This window comes from Mirounga angustirostris, unplaced genomic scaffold, assembly GCF_029215605.1.
Source record: "Mirounga angustirostris isolate CCGP_5_RB_7025 unplaced genomic scaffold, mMirAng1.0.hap1 SCAF_2, whole genome shotgun sequence".
Taxonomy (NCBI): Eukaryota; Metazoa; Chordata; class Mammalia; order Carnivora; family Phocidae; genus Mirounga; species Mirounga angustirostris.
The window spans coordinates 11619707-11647331 of record NW_026991710.1 but is presented as its reverse complement, the minus strand read 5'-3'; the positions used below and the strand labels follow the sequence as shown (position 1 = coordinate 11647331).

Sequence of the window (27625 nt, the reverse complement as noted above, 5' to 3'; positions counted from 1 at the left end):
ATGGCAAGTGCTTGGTAAATATAAGTTGTTATTAATATAAACAAGTTCGTACCAAATCGAATTACGATCTTTCTGGAATAATGGAAAATGAATAAATTTTTGGCATCAGGGTGCTGATAGAAGCTCACCAGAGAGTTGTTGAATAGTGTCAAAGGATTGTTTTAGTTAGTGTACACGTTCATTTCCAGGGGAGGTTTTTTCAGGGGGGCCAAGGGCAGTTTCTTTCCCTTCCTGGTCACATGTGGACAATGGGATGTGAGCTGGGTGACCGGCACTTATGCTCCTCAAAGCTCTGGGTTGTCTCTTGCTAGTAATTCAAAACTGATGTTGAAGCTGTAACAGCCAAATAAAATGTTGCCCTGTGAACTTTTTGCAGTTCTGTTTGTCTCTGGTAGATCACAGACCGCTTGTGTGATCTACCAGATCTGTGCAAAAAGTTTTTCCCCAGGTAATTCTGAAAACCAGAGAAAGAGAACATTCACATGAAATTGTTATTTTTCTAACTTTATCTAGTTAGGGTAATACCGTTCCCTAATTTAATTTCATATTTGAGAAACAGAAGACTTGTCATTTGTATGAATTTAGCCTAAGGAAATAGTTTTTAATTCAATAGAAATATCTACATACAAAAATGTTCATTGCAGCATTATTAAAAACAGCAAAAAAAAATTAGAATAAATGGAAATGTTAGACAATGGGGGGTTGTTAAATATATCATGGCATAGTCACTCGGTGGAATATTATGCAGCTAGTTGAAAGTTTGGTCATGATGATTTTGCCATAATAGGGAAAATGTTAGGGAAAATCCAAAATAGGGAAAATATACTGATAGAAAATATACTGATAGAAAAATCGAGACAAAATGATGTTTAGTGTGAATATAATGCTTATGATGATTATAACTCACATGTTAACAGCCTAGCAGAAAATATAACAAAATACCAACATCCATTGTGTTCACATCATGGAATTGTGAACTTTTTTCTCCTATTTTCCAAATATTTTGTAATATAGTTATTTATATATTTAAGGAAAAATTTAGTTAAAAGAACATACAGTAAGCCAAAGCTTCACAATAGTGTGGAAGATGTCCAAGAAAATTATGAATGCACACATTTATAACTTAAGTGAAAATTTGTACAGAGTTCTGATTTCCTAGATTAGTGCTGATTGCAGGAACCCCATGGTGAGCAATCTTGGCTTTTAGCACCTAGCAGGGCATGTGGAGACCGTTCTAACACATATGCTTTTTTGCTTTAAGATAGCTGATTTGGTTTCACAAAACAAAGAAAAGTTTTGCTCTAAAAAATAATTCAGTCCTGATTATATCAGTTACCTCCATTCCAGCTCAGGGGCTCTGGAGAAAAAAATAAAATCTTTTCTTTTTTTTTTTTAAAGATTTTATTTATTTATTTGAGAGAGAGAGAGAGTGAGAGACAGAGAGCATGAGAGGGAGGAGGGTCAGAGGGAGAAGCAGACTCCCCGCCGAGCAGGGAGCCCGATGCGGGACTCAATCCCGATGCGGGACTCGATCCCGGGACTCCAGGATCATGACCTGAGCCGAAGGCAGTTGCTTAACCAACTGAGCCACCCAGGCGCCCCGAAAATCTTTTCTTTACGGAGGGCCTACTATGTGCCAGGCTCTGTGCTGAGTGCTCAAGTTCATTGTCTCCAGTCATCCTCATGAGTCTGTTAGGTAGGTCCTATTGTACAGATCTGACAGACCAGATGCTCAGAAAAATGAATGCTAGTTGTTTGAGGCAGAGGCAGGTTCAGAGCCTGGGCTGTTGGACTCCACAGCTCATTGTCTCAGCCAGGACTCTAGCTTATGAGGCTTCCCTGAGACCCTCTAGCTGATTCTGTATAATGCTCTGTTTTTCAGGGACCTGACAGTGTCTCCCTAGATTCATTGCTCCTTACCATGGTAGTGTGTGGGGAGTTAAGTGTAGTTTATTTTATTTTATTTATTTTATTAATTTTTTAAAAGATTTTATTTATTTGAGAGAGTGGGAGAGAGAGAGAGGGAGAGCACAGAGGGAAAAGCAGACTCCCTGCTGATCTGGGAGCATGATGGGGGCTTGATCCCAGGACCTCGAGATCAGACCTGAGCCAAAGGCAAACGCTTAACCAGCTGAGCCACCCAGGGGCCCCCAAGTGTAGTTTAGTTTTAAATAGGCAGAACGCAACGGTGTTGGAAAAATTCATATATCAAAAAGCAGATACAGTGAAAATGAGTCTTCCTTCCAGATCCATCTCTCATTCCCCAGGTTGTCTTCCCTGAGAAAACCACTGCAAATGGAGAGTGCTGATAAGTACCAGTCTCAGGGACCCATTCTCAAGTTGTAATGATTTAGAATCTCCTAAGTTTGCCCAGGAACCTGGACTTTTAACAAGCCCCCCAGATAATTTGGATGCAGGGTCTGGGGCTGAGGACCACTGGTCCGGGGATGCTGTTATACCAAACTCAATAAAAAAAGAGCAAATTCGCTCTGTATATGTCAACAATATTTCAGTTCATACAGCCTCTCAGGAATAAAGATGTCTGATAAAGCGGGTTCAACTTTTCTTGGTTTTACACACATTTATTTTTCAAGTTCTGGAGGCAGGAACGTCCAAAGTCAAGATGCCGGCCAGTTCAGTTCCTGGTGAGAAACTCTTCCTGGCTTACAGATGACCACGTCTTGTCATAACCTCACATGGTGTGGGGACAGTTCAGTTCCTGATGAGAACCTCTTCCTGGCTTACAGATGACCACCTCTTGTCATAACCTCACATGGTGTGGGGAGAGAGCTCTAGTCCTTCTTCCTCTTCTTATAATAACACTAACCCCATCATGAGGGCTCCATGTTTATGACCTCATTTAAACCTAATTACCTCCTAAAGGCCCGCCTATAAATACCATCACATTGTGGGTAAAGGCTTCAACAGATGGATATTGGTGGGGACACAACATTCAGTCTATAACCCTGGGTTTCTAGTCCACTCTGCCGTGTCTAGCTGAGAGCTCTTTTCAAGTTACTTTGATTGTTGGGATTTAGATGCCTCATCCATAAGGAAAGCTGACTGAATCAGCTCAAGGGGATCCAAAGTGCTCCCCTGGAGAACCTAGAGCCCTCTTCGGGGCTGAGATGGAGGGAGGTGTTGATAGCTGAGTAGGCAGGTTTCTATCTCAGTAGACCAACCCCCACCCCCCAACTCATCATTCAACAAGAGCAGTTCCATCTTTTCTATCATCTCTCTAACATCCATCATCTATCTAACATCCATCACCGATCATGTTTTTTAAGAATAAACTCCAGACTGTTTGGATTTCACCAGCTTTTCCACTAATGCTCTTTGTCTTTTCCAAGACCCAATCCAGGATATCATGTTGCATTTAATGTCTTATTTGATTTTGCCTCTGATTCAGATTTTCTTCAAACCAATGGATCCAGAATAACAACAGAAAGAAATGTTTCATATCCACTGGACTAACTGCTGGCTAGTTGTCTTCCACTTCTATGGCTTGAGGCTGACATTATAAATGAGGTTTAGCTGGAACATAGTGGACAAACAAGGTCTTTGGAGTCAGGCTCAGTTGGTCTAACTTTTGCTCCCTGGAGGATATCGGACAATTCACTGAGCCTCCCTAAACTTCAGGATTCTCATCTGTAAAATGGGAGAGTAATACCTAATTTGCACGGTTTTGAAGATAAAGTGAGTTTGGCACAAGGTACATCTATAAGAGGCATTCCGTCTATGGTGGCAGATCTTCAGGTTCATATGGTGCCACCGGCCCTCAAGTCAACAGACACTTAGGCCTCCCCATGGTTGTACCGTTGGTGTTGCCATCCAGGCCCTTGTCCCCCTGCCCTGCTGAATCTCTTAAACATTTTGTGCCTGGAATAATATTTAACAGCAGCCTGCTCTCCCTCTCCAAGAAAAACCCCTCTCATATCTAATGTTTTGATCATACTGTAGAGATGGGATTTAAAACATGATTCCTAATTCAGTTGTTCCAAAGTGGAAAAAGATTACATAATTAATACATGTTAATCATAGAAAAATTAGGTTATATGGATAAACAAAAGGAAGAAAATAGAAATCAGCTGTAATCATCAGACCACCCAGAAATAACCTTGTTATCATTTTGCGATCTACATCTGGGAAGATATATCTTCTCTTTCTCTCTTCTTTTTTAAATTGCACTATTCTATGCATTGCTTTTTTTTGGAATCCCATTGTCATTTATTCTATATTTACTCTATTCCCATGTAATAAAATATAATTCTGGAATCTAATTTTTCGAAACTATATTATATGGGTGTATTGAAATTGTCTTAACTCTCTATTGTTGGATGGTTTGGTGGTTTCAGTTTTTGCTTTTGCCAATAACATTGCAATATGCATCCCTCTAGCAAAATCTTCGTGCACCATTTTCCAGTTTGGAAGTTTGAAGCCAGCAGCCATCATGCTGCGCCCACACCCTTTTTTCCTCTTACTTTCCTGGGGGGACTGTGTGCTCCTTTGAGGGCAGCAAGCACAGGCTGCTCTCTTCATCTTCATGTAACCCTCGGTGCGTTCCTACTCTTTTTTTTTCTTTAAAGATTTTATTTATTTATTTGATAGAAACACAGCGAGAGAGGGAACACAAGCAGGGGGAGTGGGAGAGGGAGAAGCAGGCTTCCCGCCGAGCAGGGAGCCTGATGTGGGGCTCGATCCCAGGACCCTGGGATCATGACCTGAGCTGAAGGCAGACGCTTAACCGACTGAGCCACCCAGGCGTCCCTCCATTATTCTTTTTAATATGTACATGATTTTTTTTTAAAGATTTTATTTATTTATTTGACAGAGAGAGACACAGCGAGAGAGGGAACACAAGCAGGGGGAGTGGGAGAGGGAGAAGCAGGCTTCCCGTGGACCAGGGAATCCGACGTGGGGCTCGATCTCAGGACCCTGGGATCATGATCTGAGCCGAAGGCAGACGCTTAACGACTGAGCCACCCAGGAGCCCCTTTGTGCATTTCTACTCTAGGGGCCCATTATCCCGAACTTGCTTCCCCATTGTTGGTTCTGCTTGCATATTTGATGTTTGGGTTCTTAACTCTGGTCCATATTCTCACTCATTCAACAGAGATCTGTTGAGAACTTTTGATGTGCGAAGTGTGGAGCCAGGAGCTGGGGAAACAGGGCAAATAAGACAGAAAGTGGTCTTGCCCTGGAGGAGGGGCCCTATAGAGCGGTGGGCAGACAGGGAGCAGGGAGCACATGCAGGGATGATTTCAAATAATAATAAATGATAGGAGGACTAGAAAGCAGGTAGGAGGATGAGGAGTCTCAGGGAGGGGCTCAGAGGAGTTTTCTCTGGGGAAACCACCTTTGGGCAGAGACCTGGGAGGTGCAAAGATGTGGCCTGCCACTGGGAAGGGGACAGCAGAAGCTTGCAGAGGAGTAGCCACAGAAAGGACGCTGCAGCAGGAACCCTCGGGCTGTTCCCAGGACAGCAGGAGAGACCCAGGACAAGGGCTCGGGAGATGGGCCCCAAGGGGCTGGACAGGGGCTAGACCACGCTGGGTCTCAGAGGCCGTGGGGAGGAGTTCAAATTTTATTTGAAGTTCAGTTTATTTGGAGGCAGTGGGAGAAAAACAGGATCTGGTTTTCATTTTTAAAAGATCGCTCCGCTCAAATTTTATCCTAAGCCCTAATTATCCGGATGAGAAATGCTCAGCAGGGAGAGGGATAATGCCTCAACAGATATTGGCCAGGAAGAAGGGACAGGGTTTTCTGAGATGTAGTTTCCCGAGCCTTCCAGATTTCTTTTTGCGGCAGATACTCTTATTAAATCGATATCCAGGAGTTGTGGGATCACTATGCTGTACACCTGCAACTAATATAAGAATGCATGTCAACTCTACTTCACTAATCATAATTTAAAAATCGATATCCTCCCCCCGCCACCCGCCCCGTGTTTGCTACCAGAATTCTGATTTTGTCAGGTGCCAATATATGCCTCCTTCCCGGCCTCCTTTGTAGTGCAGGTGGCCTTGGGAAGCATGTGACACCATTCTGGCCAATCAGGCACATCTGGAGAATTCTGGAAAGGACACATTTGGTGCACCCCCATCTCCTCCTCCGCCTTTGATAGAACAGAGGTGATGTCTCAAGCACAGAGCCATTCAACGACAAGTATGAGGACGAAAGATAACATGTTAAGGATTATAGGGCGGGAAGAGAGAAGCAGCTGGGGTCTCTGATGTCTTGAATGAGCAGCTGAACCTTTCACACCAGCAACCCCCTGACTTCTTGTTACGGGACAAGATAAAACCCCTACTTAGTTTAAGCTGCTGTTCCTTAGGTATTCTGTCAACTGTAGCCAAGGCCTTCCTAACTGATACATTTATCACCTTGGAAAAGGAACTGACTCCATTAGTAATTCCACAGAATGTTATGCAAATCATTAAAATTCTGAATAACTTAATGTGTATTAAAATTGAAATGATTGCCAACCCTAATTTCGGAAGCCTGTGTGTGTTGTGGGTTAGGGTTTGTGATCTCCATGCTACGGATGTGTTATTAAATTGCCAGTTGATATAAAAATGCTTTCTACAGTGCTGTTCAGACGTCCTTTACTTGAGAAGAGAGCCACGCCAAAGGCTTTGGTGCAGAGATGATTGGGCTTTCTTGCTCTCTCAGACTGTTTGGTTCTCACTGAGGATCACATGGAACCCTTCCTCCAGCCAGGTTGGCCCTGACTCTGCCATTTAAAGTCCTGTAAGCACAGAGTTTTTGTTTTAACCATTCGGAAAGCATTTAGAGTGGATTGAACGTTGGCCCCCAAAAGACAGGTTCACTCAAAACCTGAAAATGTGACCTTACTTGGCAAAATGGCTTTTGCAGATATAATTAGGTTAAGGAAAGGAGATTGTAATTGTCCTGGACTAGGGTGGGCCCAAAATCCAACATGTCCTCAGAAGGGAAGAGTAGGGGAGAAGACACAGAGGCAGAGTTTGGAGTGATGTGTCTGTAAGTCAAGGAGCCCAGCGGTGGGGCAGCCACTGGAATCTAGGACAGAAGCATGGAATGGATTCTACCTCAGAGTCTCCAGGTGCATTTCTGTTGCCTGAAGCACTAGGTTTGTTGTCATGGCAGCTCTAGGAAATGCACACATCACTAGGGTAAGAGGGTGGGACAGGATGAGACCAACACTCTGCGTCTGAAATGAGAAACACAGGCTAGGCTGTGTTGCTTAGGACAGTAAGGAAGAGCTACAAAATCTAAGAATTTCAGGAAAAAACAAAGAAAAAGAGCAAAGCAAAAGCTTCTACCTCTCAGAAACCATTTTGCCAACACTGATGAACATCATCCTGAACTTCTCTGCAGGCACGTATTTAGACAGAAGCCTTGGTAGATACAGCTTTACAAAAATAAGTTCATATGATGCATGCTATTTTTATAAACATGATTAAACCCAAGTCCTCTTGTATTTACCAGAAGAAAAAGGAAGTAGAATCAAACTGAAGGAATTGTTGAACTACACATAAACATTTGTTCATAACAAGAGCTATTAATTCCTAAAAGATATTTCTCAGGTGAAGACACAATTGTGAAAAAAATTATTAAGAGTTTGGCATGATTTCACTTTTTGAAAACTGGATGTTTCAATTGTACATGACAGGTATTAACTTTGTGCTGTGAAAGGGAGATTTTATGCACTTTCTTTTCCTTTCCACCCCCGGCCTCCTGATTTTTGTTAGTTACATTATTTATTTTTTATTTTTATTTTTTTTAAAAGATTTTATTTTATTTATTTGACAGAGAGAGAGAGAACACAAGAGAGGGAACACAAGCAGGGGGAGTGGGAGAGGGAGAAGCAGGCTTCCCGCCAAGCAGGGAGCCCGATGTGGGACTCGATCCCAGAACCCTGGGATCATGACCTGAGCCAAAGGCAGATGCTTAATGGACTGAGCCACCCAGGCGCCCCTGTTAGTTACATTATTATTTTTAGATTTTTTGGAATTATAACATTTATATTCTGTTCCATCAACTCATTCCCACGGTTGCTCAGCTTTGGTTCTGTGTTTAAGTGGATCCAATGCTTATGGTTGTCCTTTTACGGTGCTCGGTGTTTAATTTCGATTCATGCCTTAGAATGCTGGATTTCATCAGTAAGTATTTTTCAGAAAGCCCTTTGTTGCTGTAGTCCTTGAATTCTTGCATGTTTAAGAACATTGGTTTCTTGTAATAGTGGTACAATTTGGCTGAGTAGAAAACTCTCGGGCTTCCCTTTTGCCCCTAGAACTTAGTTGATGTTTTCATGTTGAGTGTTGGTAGGGGTGGTTGAGAGGAATCATGTGATTCTTGTTCTCTACACGTTGCAGACAGGACACGTCCCTTTGAATTTCAGTATCTTCACAGTACGTGTTCCAATGCTTCTAAATTTGCTGATTTTTCCTGGGATATGGTGTGTCCTTTAAATCTTGAGATACCTAGGGGGATGGGCTAAATGGGTGATGGGAATTAAGGAGGGCTCTTGTGATGAGCACCGGGTGTTGTACGTAAGTGATGACTCACTAAATTCTACTCCTGAAACCAATATTACACTGTATCTTAATTAACTATAATTTAAATACAAATTTGAAAAACAAAAAACAAAAAAACAAAAAACCCTAGAGGTACCTAGCTTTCTTTACCTCAAGAAAGAAACTTTTTTTTTTTTTTTAAGATTTTACTTATTTACTTGACAGAGAGAGAACACAAGCAGGGGGAGAGAGAGAAGCAGGCTTCCTGCCGAGCAGGGAGCCCAATGCAGGGCTCGATCCCAGGGCCTTGGGATCATGACCTGAGCTGAAGGCAGATGCTTAATGACTGAGCCACCCAGGCGCCCCAAGAAACTTTTTTTGAATTTTGTTTTTTTCCCGTCCCCTTGCGTTTTTCTGTTCAGAATACCAGTTTGAAGATGTCAGCCTGCCTCTTTCTTCAGTTTGAATTGTCTCGTTTACAATAATTTTGATCCCATTGTTCCTTTCTCTTTCATTTTGTGTGATTTCTTAAGCATGGCCTGCGTTTTCCATGGTTTTTATCTATTTTCAGTTGCTTCTAAGTTGACTTTCATCTCTAAAATTGCTTTATTTTTAGCTTCCATTTATTTCCTGAGCATTGCCAGTTCACTTTGCGACTGGTTTTCTTCTTATTTCTTTTTGGATTACTTCTATTCCTTCCCTGAACTTTTTTTTTTTCCCTCTGAAAATCTATGCTGTCAATGATTTAATACTGATGAGAACTAATGTCTTTGTTCTCTGGAATAGATCGTTTAGGCTGTATATATTTTTTAATCTGCCTTCAGCATTTACTTTTTCTCCCTGTTTTCCCCCTCTTGCAATACTTATACTGGGGTCCTTGCCACCTGGCTTCTTTCTTGGAATTACTCAAATATGAGTAGGTGCATCCAACTGTTGATCAACAGTAGTACAGAGGGGACATGGGTAGGGGTGTGGTTAACCGTATTAGTTTGTGGTCTCTGCCCTCCTATTCAACCTGCCCTGGTGAAATGTCCCCATCAGACTTTGGTCTCCAGGGGGTCAGTGTGGCTTAGGAAACATGTAAAGTTGTGACTCCAGAGTTGTCCCTCCCTGTCCAATTCATCCCTTTTCATACCAGGCTGTAGTCCTTGAATTCTTGCATGTTTAAGAACATTGGTTTCTTATAATAGTGGTACAATTTGGCTGAATAGAAAACTCTTGGGCTCCCCTTTTGCCCCTAGAACTTGGTTGATGTTTTCATGTTGAGTGTTGGTAGTGGTAGTTGAGAGGAATCATATGATTCTTGTTCTCTACATGACGCAGACCAGACACATCCCTTTGAATTTCAGTATCTTCACAGTATGTGTCCTGTGGCTCTCCCAACCAGAGACTCCCAGCCAGAGACTCCTAAACCTGTGAGGTACACAGCATGGATGCCCACCAGTATTTCTGGTTTTATTCTCTTTGAGACACACCCTTTGTCACCCCTCAAAGCTAGGCGTGGTCAGATGAATTGCTTGGGCAGCAAAATGCGAGTAGAAGTAACGTGAACCTCCTACCCTCTTTCTTCCCTTTCCATGTTGGACTGTGAAGACTCATGCCATGGCAGTAGTCTAGGAAGATGGTAAAGTTGGCTAGGTCTCTGAGCTCCTACTCTGTTACCTCATGTCGAGCATGTGACAATAATCATATTGTAGGATCAACAATATGTATCAATAAAAACAATAGAAAATACAGAAGCCTTTGCTGTTTTAAGCCACTGAAATTTGGGATTTGTTTGTTTCTCCTGTATAGTCTTTGACCAACATAGGGCAAGAAAAGCCAACAATTTCTGTATCAAACATTAGGGAGCCTGGATATTGGGGTGGTGAGGAGGGCTGGCTGGAAGGTGTGCATCAGAGCAGACCATTTGTCACACGTCCAGGACACTGGCTAGCTTCAGTGTCTTCCTTGTACATTGGAGGGAAAATTTTGTAGAATCTGCAAAGCTAAGTCCTTTCGTTGCAGAGGTTTCAGATTTCTTGGGTTCACCAGGAAATGAAACAATGGAACCTAACCTTTTTTTGTTGTTTGTTTCTCTTTGCTTCCTTTTCTACATCTTCTTTTGCCTAAATGTATTGCTGTTGACAGCCTCAATTACTACCTCAACAAACTCAGTTGACTTCTGATCAGTTACAGTGATCATGTATCCCTCCTAAGGAGCCAAGGGAGCTGCTGCCTTCAGGTCTTTTGGCAATTTATAGTCTGTTAAGGTTTCTCTTTTTCTTTTCTTTAATCAAGTTATTTGTTCTCTGTGTAATTAAAAAATGTGTGTACAATCCTAGATGTTTCCTAAAATTAAACCTTGCATCTTTGAATTATCACCACGCCAAGAGACAATTGAAGATGTCTTAGGTCCGGTTCTGTCTGTAGCCTGCGTATTAGCTCCATAGTGACATCTCTTCCCCAGAACCAGACCATCCAGTCCTACATCCCTGCCTGGTCATTCTTTAATGGAATGGCCCCAGAACAATTGCATAAATTTTCTGAGCTTATTTTCTCATCTGTAAAAATGCTATAATAGCAGTGGACTTTTTAATCCCACAAGAATACTGGGAAGAACTGATGAGCTATTATGTGGGAAAGCCCCTGGAGCAGTGCCTGGTCCCAAGGGGGCACTCAGTACACATTACTTGAAAGCACTTTGCTAATTTTGCAAGTGGCCTATCAGTTCATTTATTCCTGTACTTAACACATATATAGTTACTTATCATTGTGCAAGACATACATAAGGAGGTGTTGGTGAAATTAATGTAACAATGGAAATCAGATGTTGTGCGTATTCTGAGATTACAGTAGCTAGTGTCTGAGTGCTTACTATGTGCTCAGGCACTGGGCTATGTCTGTATGTGGGTCATCTCATTTAATCTGTAGAATCAGCTTGACATATATTGCTGTCACTATCCCCACTCTAGAAATAAGGAAACTGAGGCATAGAGATATGAAGGAACTGGCCCAGGTGACCTAGCGGCAGAGTTGGAGTGGACACTGTGGGCAGCATGACCCTAGCACCTGTTTGACCAACAACTCCAGCACCTTTAGCAATACCCATCAGCACTGGAAGCAGAGAGCTTCCTCAGGATGGATGGTTAAAAAAGGTCTTTGGAGAAAATGGTGCCTGAGCTCAGCCCTGAAGTTTGAGGAGGGGTTGCCCCCTCTGAGGAGACCTGAGCCTTGGCTGCTGGTGAGAGACCAGTACTGGATGGTAAGCATGAGTCCAATATGATTGTCTTTGCTGTTAGGTTTTGGGAAATGGATTCTAGCTGGGGTTCATTAGAACTCTGGGTAACCCCAAGTGTTTTAAAATGTTCACCTGGGTGTGGAAGAATGAAATAGCTACCCTCTCTCAGGCTTATAAGCTCCTTTTTACATGGGGCCATACCTCATTCCCATTTGCATTGCTACAACCAAATACAGCATCTGACCCATGACTGGCCCTCAGAAAATTGTTGGCTGAGTGAGTGAATAAATGAATGAATAAGTAGACTAATGACAATAGCCGAGGTGGAGAAAAAAGCAATGAAGACCAGATTTATGGGAGAGCTCCTGTGTCGGTTGAGTTGCGCTGTGCTTGGGAGTGGGAAGTGGAGGTGGCACCTTCCAGAGTGGTTTGGATGATTTGGGGATTCTTGGAAGTAGAACTCGGTAGTTACCAGCATCAAGTTGGGGATTTCCCTGGCTGTGGATGGGGCTGCCTTGTTCGGCTATTAGGTGTCCTATGACTAAGTTAGCAACTAGAGTGAAACTGATTCCAAAGAATGTTTCTTGTTTTCATTTCTCAGAAAGCATGTTTCTAAAAGAAGCCTTAAAGGCTCTTGGAAGTGTTCACAGCCTAGAAGGTGTTGGGATCTTCTCGAGCTGCAAATTGTGAGCCCCTTGAAAATAAGCACCAGGACTTACTACCGTCTTTAAGCCCAGTTGTGATTTGGAGAGCAAGCTTAACCACTGTCTAGGGTCCCTCTTGGGATACTCAGCAGCCAGAAGCAGACTGTCGCCTAAGGATGGATGGTCACAAAAGGCCTTTTGGAGAAAGGGATGTCTGAGTTCAGCCCAGGACTTTGGTTAGGGGGTTCCCAATCAGATGGAGGTGTCCTGAGCCTGGGCCCCGATTGTTGTAGAGCTGGGTGCCAGTAACTACAAATAGTTCAGTATAGAAGCACAGGGTGTGTGAGGGCTCTCTGTGGATCAGAAACTGGTATTGCCCTGCTCCATGGCCTTCAGCCCATCCCAGAACCCACTTGCATCTGCAGGGGAAGTCCCCATCTACACTGACAACTGCCTCCTGACTTTCCCGTGGCCCTGTGCCTCCCTGCCTGGGGGATTTCTCTGGAGCTACAGGAGTCTGTGGGCTGCCAGCAGGTGCTGGAGATGGGGACCCCCAGGGGCGATCCTCAACCTGTGAGGGACATGGGTTGGTGGATAAATACCTCAGCTTCCCTATCTTTGATGAGACTACCCTAAGGCGTGTTTTACATGGCTCCTCAGAGTCCCTGGAGGGATGGAGCCTCGGCTGCCCACAGTGCTGATCCATTCGATAACACCCCTCCTTTTTTGCTTTATTATCTCTTTTCTTTATGCACACTTTTTGCATTGTGCACAAAATCAATCTGCCCTAAGTCTTTGTCTTAGGGTTCGCTTTTGGGAAAACTAAAGTATGATCCCCTGTGTCATGCACATGGTTGGGGCTCAGTCAGTACTGATCGATTCCCTCCTAGATCACAAAGAATGCTAGAAGCTCACAGAAACGTTATTCACTTGACCTCCAGATGGGACCTCTCCTGCTCTGTGACATGCTCTTCATGGTGCTCTGTACCAGTCCCTGTCTGCTCCCTGGTCCTCCCATTTAGACGCCCTGCTCCCCTCCCATCCGCAGCCAGTTCCTCTCTGTCTGGTCTCTAGTCCAACCCCACTGAGGCTTGCTCAGACTACCTCAGTGGGGATCTGGACCACGGGGGCCCAGGATGCAGGACAAATGGCCGAGTCTTCACATCTGGGCGCCCTCCAGCTGTAGTCCTGTCCCATTCCTGCTGCCTGGCTGGGCTTGGAATGACATCTGCCCTGAGATCCTTGTGAGAGTCTCAGTGACGCTTAAGGGGACACCGTTGCTGACAGCTGTCACTGCTTCTTCCTCCCCCCAACCACCCCCCGGCCAATCAATCTCTTTAAAGATCAGCATCTACCCTGGTTTGAACCCAAATTTATGAGGAATGGGGCTTTGAATCTGGAATCATATGGGCTGAGGATTAAACCCTACTTCCACCATTTACTGGCCAGATGACTTTGGGCAAGACATTTAGCCTCTCTGAGCCTTGGTTTTCTCATCTGTATAATGGTGATAGTAATACGTGTTTCAAAGGGTTATTAGAGGTAATATACTTAGGGTACTCTGTATTTGCTCAGCACATAAGACGTTCTGTGATTTTCTGGTGTTTTTTCAAAGTCATTTAAAATATTTTCCCTGCTCTGGATTCCCAGGTCTTGGCCCTGCATCTCTGTACCTTTTCCCCCTCAACCCTGGCAGCAGAGAATGTCTGAGTTATGACCCAGGCCTCTTTTAAATGGGTCATTGTTGTAACTGTGTTTTCTTAGATTCTGAATCTATTTGACATTAATTCATAACAGAGCCAATTAATTCACTGGTTGTCTTATATTTTGTATTCTTGATGCTCTGGGATTTATGGCCTCACTGACCGGGGAGAGACTGCTCCTCCTAGGGCTAGCCAATTTTTAGAGATGGCAAAGACTCACCTGGGAGCATAACTTTTTTTTTTAAGATTTTATTTTTTTATTTGAGAAAGAGAGCGAGAAAGAGCACGAGCCACAGAGAGGGGCAAGGAAGAGGGAGAAGCAGTCTCCCCGCTGAGCAGGGCATGATCCCAGGACCCTGAGATCATGACCTGAGCTGAAGGCAGACCCTTAACCCATTGAGCTACCCAGGCACCCTGGGGAGCATGACTTTCATATGCAAAGTCCAATCCAGAGCCCAGATCCCACCTCAACCCCCCAACAAATCCTTTATCAAACTCTTCAAGTCTGTATTCCTCCTGCCCTAAATCACCTTAGGGCCAGCTACCTGACAACTGGGGACAGTCCCTATGCCCCCAAACCTGCTGGAATTATTCAAACTAGCCAATCTTGTGTACTCTGACCTTTCTTATGGAAAACACAACAAAGATTCTGTCCCTTAGGGTTTTCTCTCTCCCCCTCTGTCTTATAACCAAACCAGGCACTTCCCCAAGTGGCCCTGGGTGTCATGGTACTCCCTTCCTCTCAGGATATGTAAGTAATAAAGATCTTTCAGAGCTCAGCCTCTCCGTATTATCAGCCAGTCACCTCCCAAAGTTAAAATCCCACAGGTACATTTTGAGACCATCCTGCTCAAATCCTTTTGGGAAACAAATGAAGTGCTCAAATTCTTATTAGTGATTAGAATTCCCTTGGGTACAGATTTCTTCCTAAGACACTTTTGGTTCCTTGGGTAAGAAAGTGCCAGAGCCACGTCTTAACGGTTTACGACCTGTAAGATTCCTCACGATCTCATCCGTGATCCCTGAAACGTGAAGAGTAGATTCCAATCCTATTTGGATCCAACACATATTTTGTGGTTTTTGAAAATTACAAAATAAATATATTTCTTGCAAAAAAATGAACATGATATGGAAGGATATAGAGTTAAATGTGAGAGTCCCTCTCCATAAATCTCCTCCTTTGAATCCTGACCCTCAAAGACTTCTATTACCATGTTGTATGCACATCCTTCCACACCTTTTTTTACTCTGCACAGACATGTACACATATCGAGATACATTTCTTTCAAAAATGGGGTCCAAACAGATCTCTTTTCCACAACACGCTTCTTCACTCAACGATCTCTGGTGAATGTCCGTCTCCGCCCAGAGTTCTGTGGTATGAGCAGACGATGACTTATGTAAGCCTACTCCTCTTGATGTACATTTAGGCTGTCTTTCATTTTGTGTCAGTTCAACTGCTATTTCTGGAGAGCTCATTGTTCGGCTACAGTGGCTGGCGAGGCCCTCCTCTGTCTGTCCTTGGGTTTCTCTCTGACCTCAGCTCCTGTCATTACCTCTTGTCTCCCTCTGCCTCAGCCACACTATCTTATCTCACTCTTCCTCAAATATTCCAAATGTATTCTAACCCCAGGGCCTTTGCACGGGACTTTCTCTCTGCTTGGAATGCTTATATTTTAGGCTTTCAGAGGCTCGTGCCCTTACCTTCTTTAGGGTTCTGCTCAAACATCACACATCTGAGCCCCTCCTGCTCCTAGTATGAAATACTCCCCCCGCTTTGGCCCTGTGCCCCCATCCCTGTTCTATTTTTTTCCCTGAGTGCTGTGCCATCCTCTGAGGTAGGGAGTGGTTACTATTTTATTGTTTGGAAGTTCCAGGTGTGTGCTGAGTTTCTGTCTTGTTCACTGTGTCCCCCATATTTAAAACAGAGCCTGGCACATGGCAGGTCCTCAATAAGTGCATGTTTACCGTGAACAGCCCTGCTTGTTGCTCGTGCTTTCACAACGTTTGGTTGTCACAACCACCCTATGGAATAGGCAGATTTGCCTCATTTTAAAACACTGAGGAAACAGGCTCAGAGAGGTGGCCTCCTATGTCCCAGGTCACACAGTAAGGACGTTGCATGGAGTGGTGGTGTTCAAATTCAGAGCTTCCAGGTTTTCAAACTCAAAATCCCAGGCACCACACTACACAAGGTCAGGATCTTTAGGTGTCAAGACTGAGGGTTTGTCTCTTCACTGGCTCCTAGGGGATTCTGAGAAAGGCCAGGGCTGGGAACCCTGTGTTTTAGCTTGCCTGGAAGGTCTGCTCCTGGCCTCTCTGGAAGCTCCAGCAGCCCAGGCACCCTGGGTTCTGACCACAGGGGAGGGTCCCGCAAAAGGCCCTGAGGGATGAGTGTCAGAGGCTCCTGGTTTTCAGTTAGGGAACTGAGGCTTCCAGGCAAGCTCACCGACCATTTCTGGGCTCTTACTACAATTGTTATGATTATTTCCTTGTCGGTGTGTGTGGGGGGTAACAAACTCTCAGGTTTTGGCATGTACCTATTTTCCTGGTTATTCTCACTCCTACATTTTCATTTCATTCCATTCCCTCTTGAAAAACCTGTTGGTGCTCTTTTCATATGGTAATTATTTCTGTTTACTGTTAGGTGCTGGAGAGAGGAAATAGATTCATGGAGAGCCAAGTGGGACTCCCAGGAATTCCTGGCTCTAAAGCCTCTTACCTTACTCCCTGTGCTCTGCCTGTCGGTGCCTGGGAAGCTTCTGGTGGCGCTCTCCGGGAACGAGGGCTGCGACTGGGCGTCCCTGGAGAGGCTATGGACACGGATGTCCCACAGGGTTGTGCAGGGTGGCAGGGGGGCCAAGGCCCCAGGGCTGGGGCTGCTTTTACGGACAAAGGCCAGCACAGAGCTGAAGGAGCAGAAGGCTTGGGGATTAGGCTTGGCTCACAAATGACTCTGCCACTCTCTCCTTGTCTGTCTTTGGGGCTGTGACGCTGGCAGGAGCCACTCTGGGGCTGGGATGAGGAGCGAATGAGGGATGTCAGGTGAGCGCTTCTAGATAGACACAGGTGAGGACCACGAGGTGGATGGTTGTGCCATCTGGGCTTCCTGGGAGGAAAATGGAGTTGAGTTTCTCGATGTCTGGAGGAATGGAGAGTTTGGGAATTTCCAGAGAAGAATAATTAAATTCAGCTTGGTGTCTCTGGCACATTCCTCAAATTTTCACTTCCTTTTGTGCTGGCCAAAACTTTCTCTAACAAAACCATTTAAATTAATATCACTCAATCCAAGGCTAAAAGAATATTCCAGAATCTCTGGTTAACTGTTGTGAAAGTAAATCCAGTTTAAGGATCTGGATACTCGTGAATGCTTTTCTGTCCCTCCTTCCTTCCCTCTCCTTCCCTCCCTGCCTGCCTGTATTTACAAAGTCCTTGTTGCAACAGAAAGAGCATGAAATGCAGTCAGTCAGACCTGGGTTCACATCTTTCCTTATCCACTAAATTCTTTTATGTGTCAGTGTTTTAATGTAGAAAAATGGTGTTAAGAATACCTACCAATGGGTTTTGAGGACCGATAAAAATAGTTAATATTTGTAGAACACTTAGTCTATGCCCAGCACTTTACCTATATTAACACATTTAATCCTCGCATTTATCCTGAGTAGGGTACAGCTATTATGGTGCTTTTTACAAATGACGAAACGGACAGTGAGAAGTTAAAATAACCTTCCCAAAGTCACGCAGTTAGTAGGGAATAAATCTGTAACTCTCACTACTATTATTTTTATGTTTTTTAAAAGATTTTATTTATTTGACAGAGAGGGAGAGAGAGAGAGTGTGGAGGGAGTGAGGGGCAGAGGGAAAAGGAGAAGACTCCACGCTGAGCACAGAGCCTGCAGTGGGGCTTGGTCCCAGGACCCTGAGCGGAAACCAAGAGTCTGATGCTCAACTGACTAAACCAACCAGGCGCCTCTCACTACTATTATTTTAATTCATTCTTGCCCATGGAATTCTGAATACAAACTTACTAAGGCTAACTATGTTAACTATGTTGACTAACTATGCTAACAAACCAAAACAAATCTCTTTACCTGTGAGTAACTTCATCCAAATAGTGGTATTTCTTCCTGCTTGTTCTCTGCCTTCCCGCTTCCCCTTTCCAGCACAAACCCAGCCTCACCTCGTTGGTTGGGCTATCATTATATCTTTTTAAATACATAATGTTTATTATTTTTAAGGTATATTAGCATATATCTCATTTGACTTTTAAGAATGGTTGCAGTTGTGAAACAGAGTAAGTGTTGTTATTAGCTGCCCTTAGAGAGGAAACAGCCTTGTGGTTTAGGGCAGGGAGCCCAGTGGAATTCTCAGTTCTCTTCTGACTTGCCCTGGTTTCTGGATCTTGAGTTGCAATGTTCCTTTGGGCCTTGACTCTTGTTGTTTACCAAACATCCATTCCCTCTTCTGGAATACCCTCTTGATTTTCCCTTGGGGACCTTTTCTTCTCTCTTCCCCTCAGAACTTGTGGTTCTGGTGAGGTCTGCCCATGCCCCAGCCTCTCCAGCGTGTTACATTACTCTGGTCACAATTATTCATTCAAGGGAGAGCTAGTGACTTAAATGAGTTCAGAGAAACTCAGTGGTGGGACTTTTCTGCTGGGATTGCTGAACTACAAGGATGTAGGCCTGTAGCTGTTGGTGACCCTACCTGCCACTGTAAGGAGAGACTTGACCAACAGTGAAGTCAACTCAAGGAAAAGCATAACCAAGAGATGTGGAAAGACAGAGTTCAGGCCATATCCTTAGAGTAACTGGATTCAATAGAACCTGAAGCCAGAAGATCTACCCGAGATTTTAGTTCTATGCATTAAGAAATCCCCTCCCCATTTCTTACTTTGAAGCATCTTGAGTTGGGTGTTCTGTCACTTTCGGTTGAAAAGGCGCTAACTGATGGACCCCCAAAGAGACTGCTTCTTGACAAGGGGTGAGGCCGACTGTGGCTAATTATTTTTTTCCTTTTTCACTGGAATCCTGGACACTGATTAGGTGCCTGTAAAGATTTGTCAACTCATTAATTGCGAATTCAGTGGAAGATGAGATAGTTATTAAGAATTTTGAACTATTACTTAAAAATCCTTGCATACTGGACAGATACTCCCTTTCTTGAGATATCCAGGGAAATTTGGAATAACTTTTCTTTGGGGTTCTTTCCAACTTGCTTGATTTCCCACTGAGACCAACTGTAGTTCACATGGATTTGCACTGGAGAAAGTCATATTTTATTTTTAGTACTGTTTACTCAAATTCTTTACTAAGAATTTTTACCACTTAAGCATGAAGATCTGATCTTTCTGAGCTGCAAGGTGGACCATCTTACCCTTCTCCCTTCATGGACTCCTGCTCGCTCACAATAGGAGCCCCAGCCGTGGATCTATAGACTTTAGGGAATATACTGATGCCATGGCCAGTTTTATTGGCTAGGCTTCAGTCCCCAGATTTTCATCAAACATTCATCTGGGTTTTGGGATGAAGGAATTTTGCAGAAGTGATTAAAATCTATAACCCGTTGACTTTAAGTAAAGGAGGCTTTTCTAGGTAATCTGGTGGGCATGATTTAGTCAGTTAAAAGGTCTTAAGAGCAGAGCTGAGGCTTCCCGAACAAAGAAGAAATCCCACCTAAGTTCTGCAGCATCTCTTCATGCCTAAAAGTCCTAGAGTGTCCTTCCTGGAGGTCTCCCTACAGATTTTGGAATTCCCAGACAATCTTCACAATTGCAGAGTCCGATTGCTTACCATATATTGATTAATATATATTATCTTCTACTGGTTCTTGTTCTCTGGTTGAACACTAACACAGACAAATGACAAATTCTCCTTGACATGGTAGGCAGAATGGATGTGCAGGGTTATGTGAGAGTAGAGGTAAGACCACAATCTTTAGTGTTCCAAAGGGCCCTGTCACATCACAAGACTAAGAACCCTGGTCTTCTGGGTAAAGCCCCAGGTCTTCAAAATGATTCACAGTTCTCCATAACCTGTCCCTTCTGACCACCTCGGCCTCCTTTCTTGCCTCCCACCTTCTCATTTTTTATAATCCAGGATTATCAGTGTACCTGAACCCCACAAGATAGTCCATGAAAATCTCTATGGGGAGCAAGGAAAACGTCCCAGAGCTTTCTGGGTGCTCCAGACAACTCCTCACCCTCCCATCTTCAAGCCTCCATAAACCTGTCATGGTTCCTGTAGACCCCACCTCGGTCCTCCTCCCACTTACAGACTCACCTTCACTCTTTACCTTGAGATATTAGGGGAGTCTTATCACATTCTTTATCCCCATTCATGTCCTTCCAGACTTCCAGGTCATCACTCATCTTGTGGACTCTCATCACTCTGGCTCCTTTCCTGACCTATCTCCTACCCCTTCCTTCCCTGGTGCCTTTTAGAACCCAAGGTCACTCATCAGCAAAGGGCCTTGTATCCTCACCCTCCATTCCGAATGTCATTGCATCTTCTTGTTCTGACTTCAGCTTGGCCATCCCCTTGAGGACACCTCTGTCCCTGTAGCACACTCATGTGGTGGATGTTTTCTACCCCTCAGTCCTCATTCCACTGGGCCCAGATATACAATAGGACCTCTGTGTTCCTTCTTGCCATTTCATTCTCTTGTCTCCTTCCATCTCTCCAGGGTCAAGTCTCACTTATGTCATCCGTCCATCCATCCCCACCAGTCCTCCTGGTTGATGTCACCTACTAATTTACTTCACTCCCTTCATATCTTGGAGATTTCAGCTCCTGGCCTCTGTCAGTCACTTTCTCTGACATCACTGCCATAATTCTAGGTGACTCAGCATCTCCTTAGAAAACCTATCACATACCCTGGCCTTACAGCCCCTTGACTTTCTTTCAATGGTCTTGTCTCTCACTCAGCCTCATACTCTTACTCACATGATCATACAGAGAACATACTACTTATAACTACAGTATCTTCACAAACTCAGTTTCATGCTTCCTGCTGTCCTACTACCACTTCTTTTCTGGCATTCCATCCAGTATCCCAAATCCAACAACTATTGATTTTACTTGGACACTACCATTTTCATTCTATCTCTTATTCAAGTCCTCACCCATTTAGATTCTATGATAATTACTCTCTGCAATACACCCGTGACTCCTTGGCCTCTCTTTTGTTTTACTGAACCTTATATAACGAAACCACCACTTTGGCTAGATGCACTAGAGAAAAACACACAACCAGACTGATGCCCTCCGTCTCCAAATGTGATTGTTCCTTTCAGAAGGGTCTTTGATTAATGCTGCCCATCAGTTATACTATATTTTCTTATTTCATTAACCATACCACTCTCTTTTATAACTATTTCATACCTTGTCTTCTAGTTTTAAATCTCCAACACCTCTTCCTCCATGGTCATGTTCAATGAATGACCTTATTTCTCATTTTATCCAGGAAATAGAAGTAATCAGAAGACATACAAGCTCCCACCACCACATGGATACCCCCTTTTGTGTGATATCATGTGTGTATGCTCTGCTAATCTCTTGTTAGAATGAACTGTTTGTGCTTCCATCCCAAGCCAACCTAACACCCGTGCACTGGATCCCAACCCCTCGTCCCGCTCCCCCTCTCACCTTCTCAATGACATCACTCCAGCAATCCTCCTCTCAGTGCTGCGTACCCAACCTGCTCTCTGTCATTTCTTTCTGCCATGTTCTTCCTCATGTAATTGTTAACAATTTTTTTCCGATGCTCAAACCAAATACCTTACAGTTGCCCTTGATGCTCCTCATTCCCATGAACTGTACCTTAGTGACAATTCTCTGTGGCTCTCCTTAAGCACTGTCTCAAGCATCTCACCTATCTTCACCATCTTCACTGCTGCCACCCTTGTTCCTTTCCACGTTAACTCCTGCCTGAGTTATTGCAACTATTTCCACCTGGCCTTTTTGCTCCTGCCCTTGAAGAAGGCACTTGGCAGGAAGAGCACTCCTGTACCACCCTCTGATGGCATCCCTTCTTACTCAGATTACAAAGTAAAGACTTAGAATGAGCCACAAACCTTCGATGGCCTACCCCTCCCCACCATGTGAACCCATAATCTACCTATCTCTTCTTTGCTCACTTTGCTCCAGCCACACTGTCTCTGTGTTGCTCTTCAAGGGTGTTTCTCAAGGATATTTGCATATACTGTCCTTCCTGCCTAGAAAGCTTTCCCTCAGATGTATGTCCATATCTATACCTATACTTCTATCATTAATACCTATATGTATATGTGTAGGTAATGTGTTCATGCATGTGTATATCTACACATATATGTATATCTACATCTACATCTGTATCTATACTTATACCGAGAACTACACTATCTATATTGATCATCACCTTGCTGTACCACCACTTCAGCTTTATACTCAGATTTCTCTTTTCCTGTGAGGCCTCTCTGATCACTCTTCCCAAAATTACAAATCCAGCCATTCCATACTCCCTTCTTTGCCTTTTTTTTTTTTTTTTGGCCCGTTGCATGTATTATTATATAACATACTATGTTTTAAATTTATTTTGGAATCATCTGTCTTCACCTATGAAGTGGAAGCTCTGTGGAGACAGTATTTTTGTTTGTGCTTTTGGTTGCTGAGTCCTGAGCATCTAGAACAGCATCTGGTGTATAGTAGGGGCATGTATTTGTTGATGAAGTAATTAAATAAAATCTACCAATGATGATAAACCACCAAATGAAAATCTACCAAATGATGATTTGATTGGGATCCATCATTTCTCACAGCTAAGTCTTCAATTAGCTCGTTCCTATATTAGCACCTCCCACCCCCTCGCTGGCCCCAAAGAGTCCCATGTACAAGAGACAAGGCCAGACAAAGGAGCATCTTGTTACAGCTAGAGCTTTGGTCATAAATGCCCAAGTAGGACTCCATAACCCTGGTGAGCTGGGCTGGGACACAAACATCCTTCCCACGTTCTGGGAGATATCACTCTGACTGTCAGGAAAGGCAGGTCCAGGGAAAACAAAGGCAACAGACAATTTTTCTTTTGGCGTTCAGGTCTGGTTTTGAACAAAGCAGTCTGGTATTTGAGCTTTCTGGCTGGTGAAATAAAATGTCACAAATAGAAATGTCCTTAATCAAATTAATTACATTTTATTACTGTGCTGTGATGGGATTAGTCTGCCCTCAAGCAGAGCAATGCAATGTAAAATATAAGCTGTAAGGTGGATCATTGTCAGATATTTTATGCATGTCCCTTTTATTTTGGTCTGTGAATTCTTTATCAACTGAGCCTGCTATTGTTGTTGAAATAATAATAAGTTTGGCAAGCCTGCTGAGAACTGGAGCAGGGATGATATCATTCACCCAACAGTCCGTTTCCCAAATAGCAGTCTTAGACTGGTTTTAGAACTTAAGTCAGAGCCTGTCAGTCACTCTCATGCTCAAAACCCTGCAATAGCTTCCTGCATCCCTTGAGATAAAGCTCAAGGCCCTTGCAAGGCCTTAGATGGGCTTGATCCCCACTCCCTTCTGACCTCACATCCTGCCTCATGCACTTCATTCCAGCCACCTGGCATCCTCCTGTTTCTGGAATGAACCAAGGGCCATAAAACATTACTTCTCTCCATGTTTTTACTCCCCAGCCCAAAATGCTCTTCCCCCAGAGGCTGGCATGACTCATTCTTCTTTATCTTCCAGTCTCTGCTCAAGTATTGGATTTGGCCCCAGTCTTCCCTGACCCACCTTTCTAAAGCAGCACACCTGCCTCTCTCTCACCTACTTCCCTCTTCATTGTCTTCATCACCTCGTGACAGGCACATCTTTTGTTGTCTTTGTTTGTCTACTCCTCAAGTGGACTGTAACATCTAGAGGAGGAAGTTGGGCTGTTTTGATATCAGCTCTGTCCCAAGTGCCTAGAATAGTGCCAGGCACTTTGTGACTACTTAATCCTGGCTCTCTATGACTATACCGATCTTGCGGGTGACCAGAATTCTTAAAAGACAAGTCAAAGAGACTAGTACTTACTTACGAGAGAGAGAGAGAGAGATTGAGAAAACCAGTGTTCAGGAAATCTCAAACTCATAACCCTTGTTCATACAAGAGAAGTCTCCTCTTGGGAACCTTCAAACCTGGCTGAATCTGGACCTAGTCCACCCACATCCATGCTCCTCCCCCTCATGTTGTGGGCGAAGGGTGGTAGGGCAAGCAGAAGGAGAACCTCTTCTCCCCTCAGAGGCCACCACCTGCTGTGGTGTGTCAGCCAGCTGCCCTCAAGTTTGAGCATGAAACCTCCCCAAACGAACCCTTATGATTTCAAGTAGTCAAAGGAAGACCATCTAAATCTGAAAGATTTGGAAGCTAAGAACCTGATTTGGCCCAAGAAAGCTGATGCTTATTAAAATCTTCAAAGGGCAAACATGGAAACAATCCGTGTTTTAGATTATCTCCCTCTCATTTGTCATGTCTGGAACCATTTTTATAGCACTGAAATCAAAAGCTCCAAGAGTTCAGCTTTCTTCCTCCACACACCTCTTTGCTGGCAAGGTTCCAGGACATTCTCTAGGCTTGTGGGTCACAGAAAGAGAATATGTGTGGTCAGAGGGCTTCTCTGACAGTCTGCACTTGAGCCAAGTTATTTTCAAAACTGAGATGAGTGTAGAGAGGTCATTATAGTTCAGAGTTTAAAATAAAAGTTTCAGGAAAGCTCATGTGTTTCACTTAAAATGCAAAATATATGGCTGGTGTCATGGTGGCTATTTTTATATGATGTTTTTTGGAGATAAACATTTGCTATAGATTTCAATCCGTCAAGGGGAAGAGAAGTAAATATAATTTTTTTTCTAGTGCTTTCTCTATGATGAGAACTGGGCTGGGTACTTGCCATACACATTTAATCAGCTCACTGTCCATATCATAAGCAATGATCCCACTTCCAACCTTCTAGAGAAAAACAGAGAGCACAATCAGGATCCCTGCAATTTTTCTATCATCCCTAATTTACCCACATTTCCATCCATTTTCACTTGCTTCCTACCAGTCTCATTTGACACTGGCGTGAGGCAGGACCCATGCTTGTTCAAAACCGAACACACCCCTGGGGGGTTGTTTCGATCTACCTCTTGCCTCTCTTAGATTACCTGGCTCACATACCTTCTCTCATTCTCTAGTATCTTCATCTTCTAGCACTGGCTGATTGCTCTCAGTCTGTATCAATGTTGAAGTCTTTTCCATCCTGAAATAACCTTGACTTGGCTCCCTTGACCCACCTCTAACTACCATACTTCTCTGTTCTTCCAAGGAAAATGGACTGGGTGGGTTAAAAGCAACTTGCAGGACCAATAAAAGGTGAAGAAAGCAGATCAGCTGTTTCTAAGAGTGCTTCAGAAGCTGCTACCTGAAGGCATTCAGTTGGGCCTGGCCATTCTGTGCTTGGGAGTAGATGGAAATAACTATTTCCAAGCTCTAGTAATTTGAAGGGACAACAGCTTAGATAGATTGCCCAGATTTCATTGGTTTCTAGAGTGTTCTAACTAAGGCCAACTAGAAGTAGCATATTGACCATTAAGGAGAGGTAAGAGGTGTGGGGATATGTGTGTACACATATCTGAATGGGGAGGGGGATATATATGGACAGTAGAGGATATAAATTATTTCTGTTTCCTGCCCAGTGACTGGTTTTCAGTCTTTATGGAGAGAGTTGTTAATGTCAGATGTTGAAAGAAATATTTCCAGGGAAACTTTTCAGGAAGATATTTCCAGTAAAGATTTTAATCTCTGGGTATAAGCACAACTACTTTGGAGCCAGGTGACTCACCATGGGAAAGTGGCTTTCTCTCCGTCTTTACCCAGAACTTAGCACCACTCTGGCTGCATGAAGATGATCAACTTTGGGAAAACAAGAGATTACGTCCATCATTTGAATGTTACCATTCTCAAGTTGGACCCCATCAAGGTTTGTGATTTGCATAGAGGACTATGATTTGGACCATGATTTACATGGTGACTGTTGTGCAGGAATTCATGAGCACATGTTAGCACAGCATAGAAACACTTGGGGCAAGGATCTTAGTGAGACCAGACAGCATGATATCAGATTGTTGACTTTGAGATGTCCTCATCAGTATGCCTACACTGGTGAGGCCAGAGGACTGAAATGTAATCTCAAGGAGGGCAGGGATTTTTGTCTATTTGGATCACTTCTGATTCAATAAATAAGCATACATTTAATGAATGTGAAATGAATTTGGCTTCATTCTAGCCAGGAAAAGAGGTGGTCAGCCTGCAGAGACCTGGATATTTAGTCTGAACAGCTAGAAATCAGGTAGAAGCCAGGAAGAACTGGCTACATTCACACTGAGGTATGGAAGAGAGAGTGACGGAAGAGCAGTGGCATCTTGTCAAGAAAGGTTAAAATAAGGTGAGAAATCAGAGGGGAACCTGAGAAGGTTATGCAATTCATTAGGCACTACGATATGGTACAAATTGTACTACAATAGACAGGAAATGCTGAAACACGCTTGAGTATATCATGTGTTATTTTGAATGGCACATCTAGCACATTATCTCAATGGTTTTCTTATCAACCAAGTGAGATGGGAGGGGCAGGGATGTTCATTAATTTTTCCAGGTAAGGATGGGGAGAATAAAGTTAAATGGCTTGCTAAAGATGACTTTAAAAAGTTCACTCATATGTGAACAAAAGCCAATGACTTTGAGTTATGTTCTATCATTTTTATCCACCTGATCATAGCGCGGACATGAGATTTTGGCTGATGGGTGGATTTTGACTTGGCAAAGCTGTGAACTCTTTTTGGTTTGTTTCATTTTCTCTTTTTAATTTTGCAGTGGTGACTATGAGGTGATAAGCTTTAAATATCCACCTTTGACTGGAAAGGTTGGGGTGACATGGGGAGATAATTAAAATGGAAAAAAATGCAATTTAAGACTTGGATTCGGGGATTAAGATAAGGATAATGTATTGAAACAGCTGAGAGTTTCTGTGCAGGATTTACTTCACGTCTCAACAGCACAGAACAAATTGCACAAATTCTAGGAATTATGTCCCTTGGTAACAAACACTGGTCACTTTTTAAAATGTCACCAAATGGCTCTGTTGTTTTGTAACAAGTCACAAGCAGATGGCACTTTGAAGTGTATGATGCAGTTTGGAAAACAAAATCACTTGGACATTTTTGTCTGGTTTGCTAAGATAATGTGATGAAGCCCAAAATGAAAGAATCTTGGCGCGCACTGATAGAGCAAAGCTACACACCGTTCAGTGGATTTGTTCTCATTTCTTGTAATCAAAGAGCTGATTTTTCAACTGTTAGCTCATAAAGTTTACACACTTGCTGGATAAAAGGTGCAAAGCAAAACTATCATTTCTTGAATGTCTACTAAGTGCCAGACTCTTTATATGGTATATTATTTATAAGCTTACATATCTTATTTAATTCTAAAGTAATTTTATGGGTTGCTAAAGCAGACTTCCTGCTGAACGGGGAGCCTGAATTAGGGCTTGACCTCACAACTCTGAGATCATGAC

The 27625-nt window shown here is 43.4% G+C and overlaps 1 protein-coding gene and 1 long non-coding RNA gene across 7 annotated transcripts in view; both read right to left on the bottom strand.

Moving 5' to 3' along the window:
* Positions 1 to 27625, bottom strand: part of C1QTNF7 (C1q and TNF related 7) — a 106591-nt gene that overhangs the window by 40347 nt on the left and 38619 nt on the right. The gene's annotated exons all lie outside the window — the stretch shown is intronic.
* On the bottom strand, positions 6986 to 27624 carry LOC135363572 (uncharacterized). Its single transcript, XR_010409307.1, has 2 exons — positions 16788 to 27624; positions 6986 to 8478 (listed from the first exon to the last, which is right to left on the bottom strand). It is a non-coding gene; the product is annotated as an uncharacterized LOC135363572 (long non-coding RNA).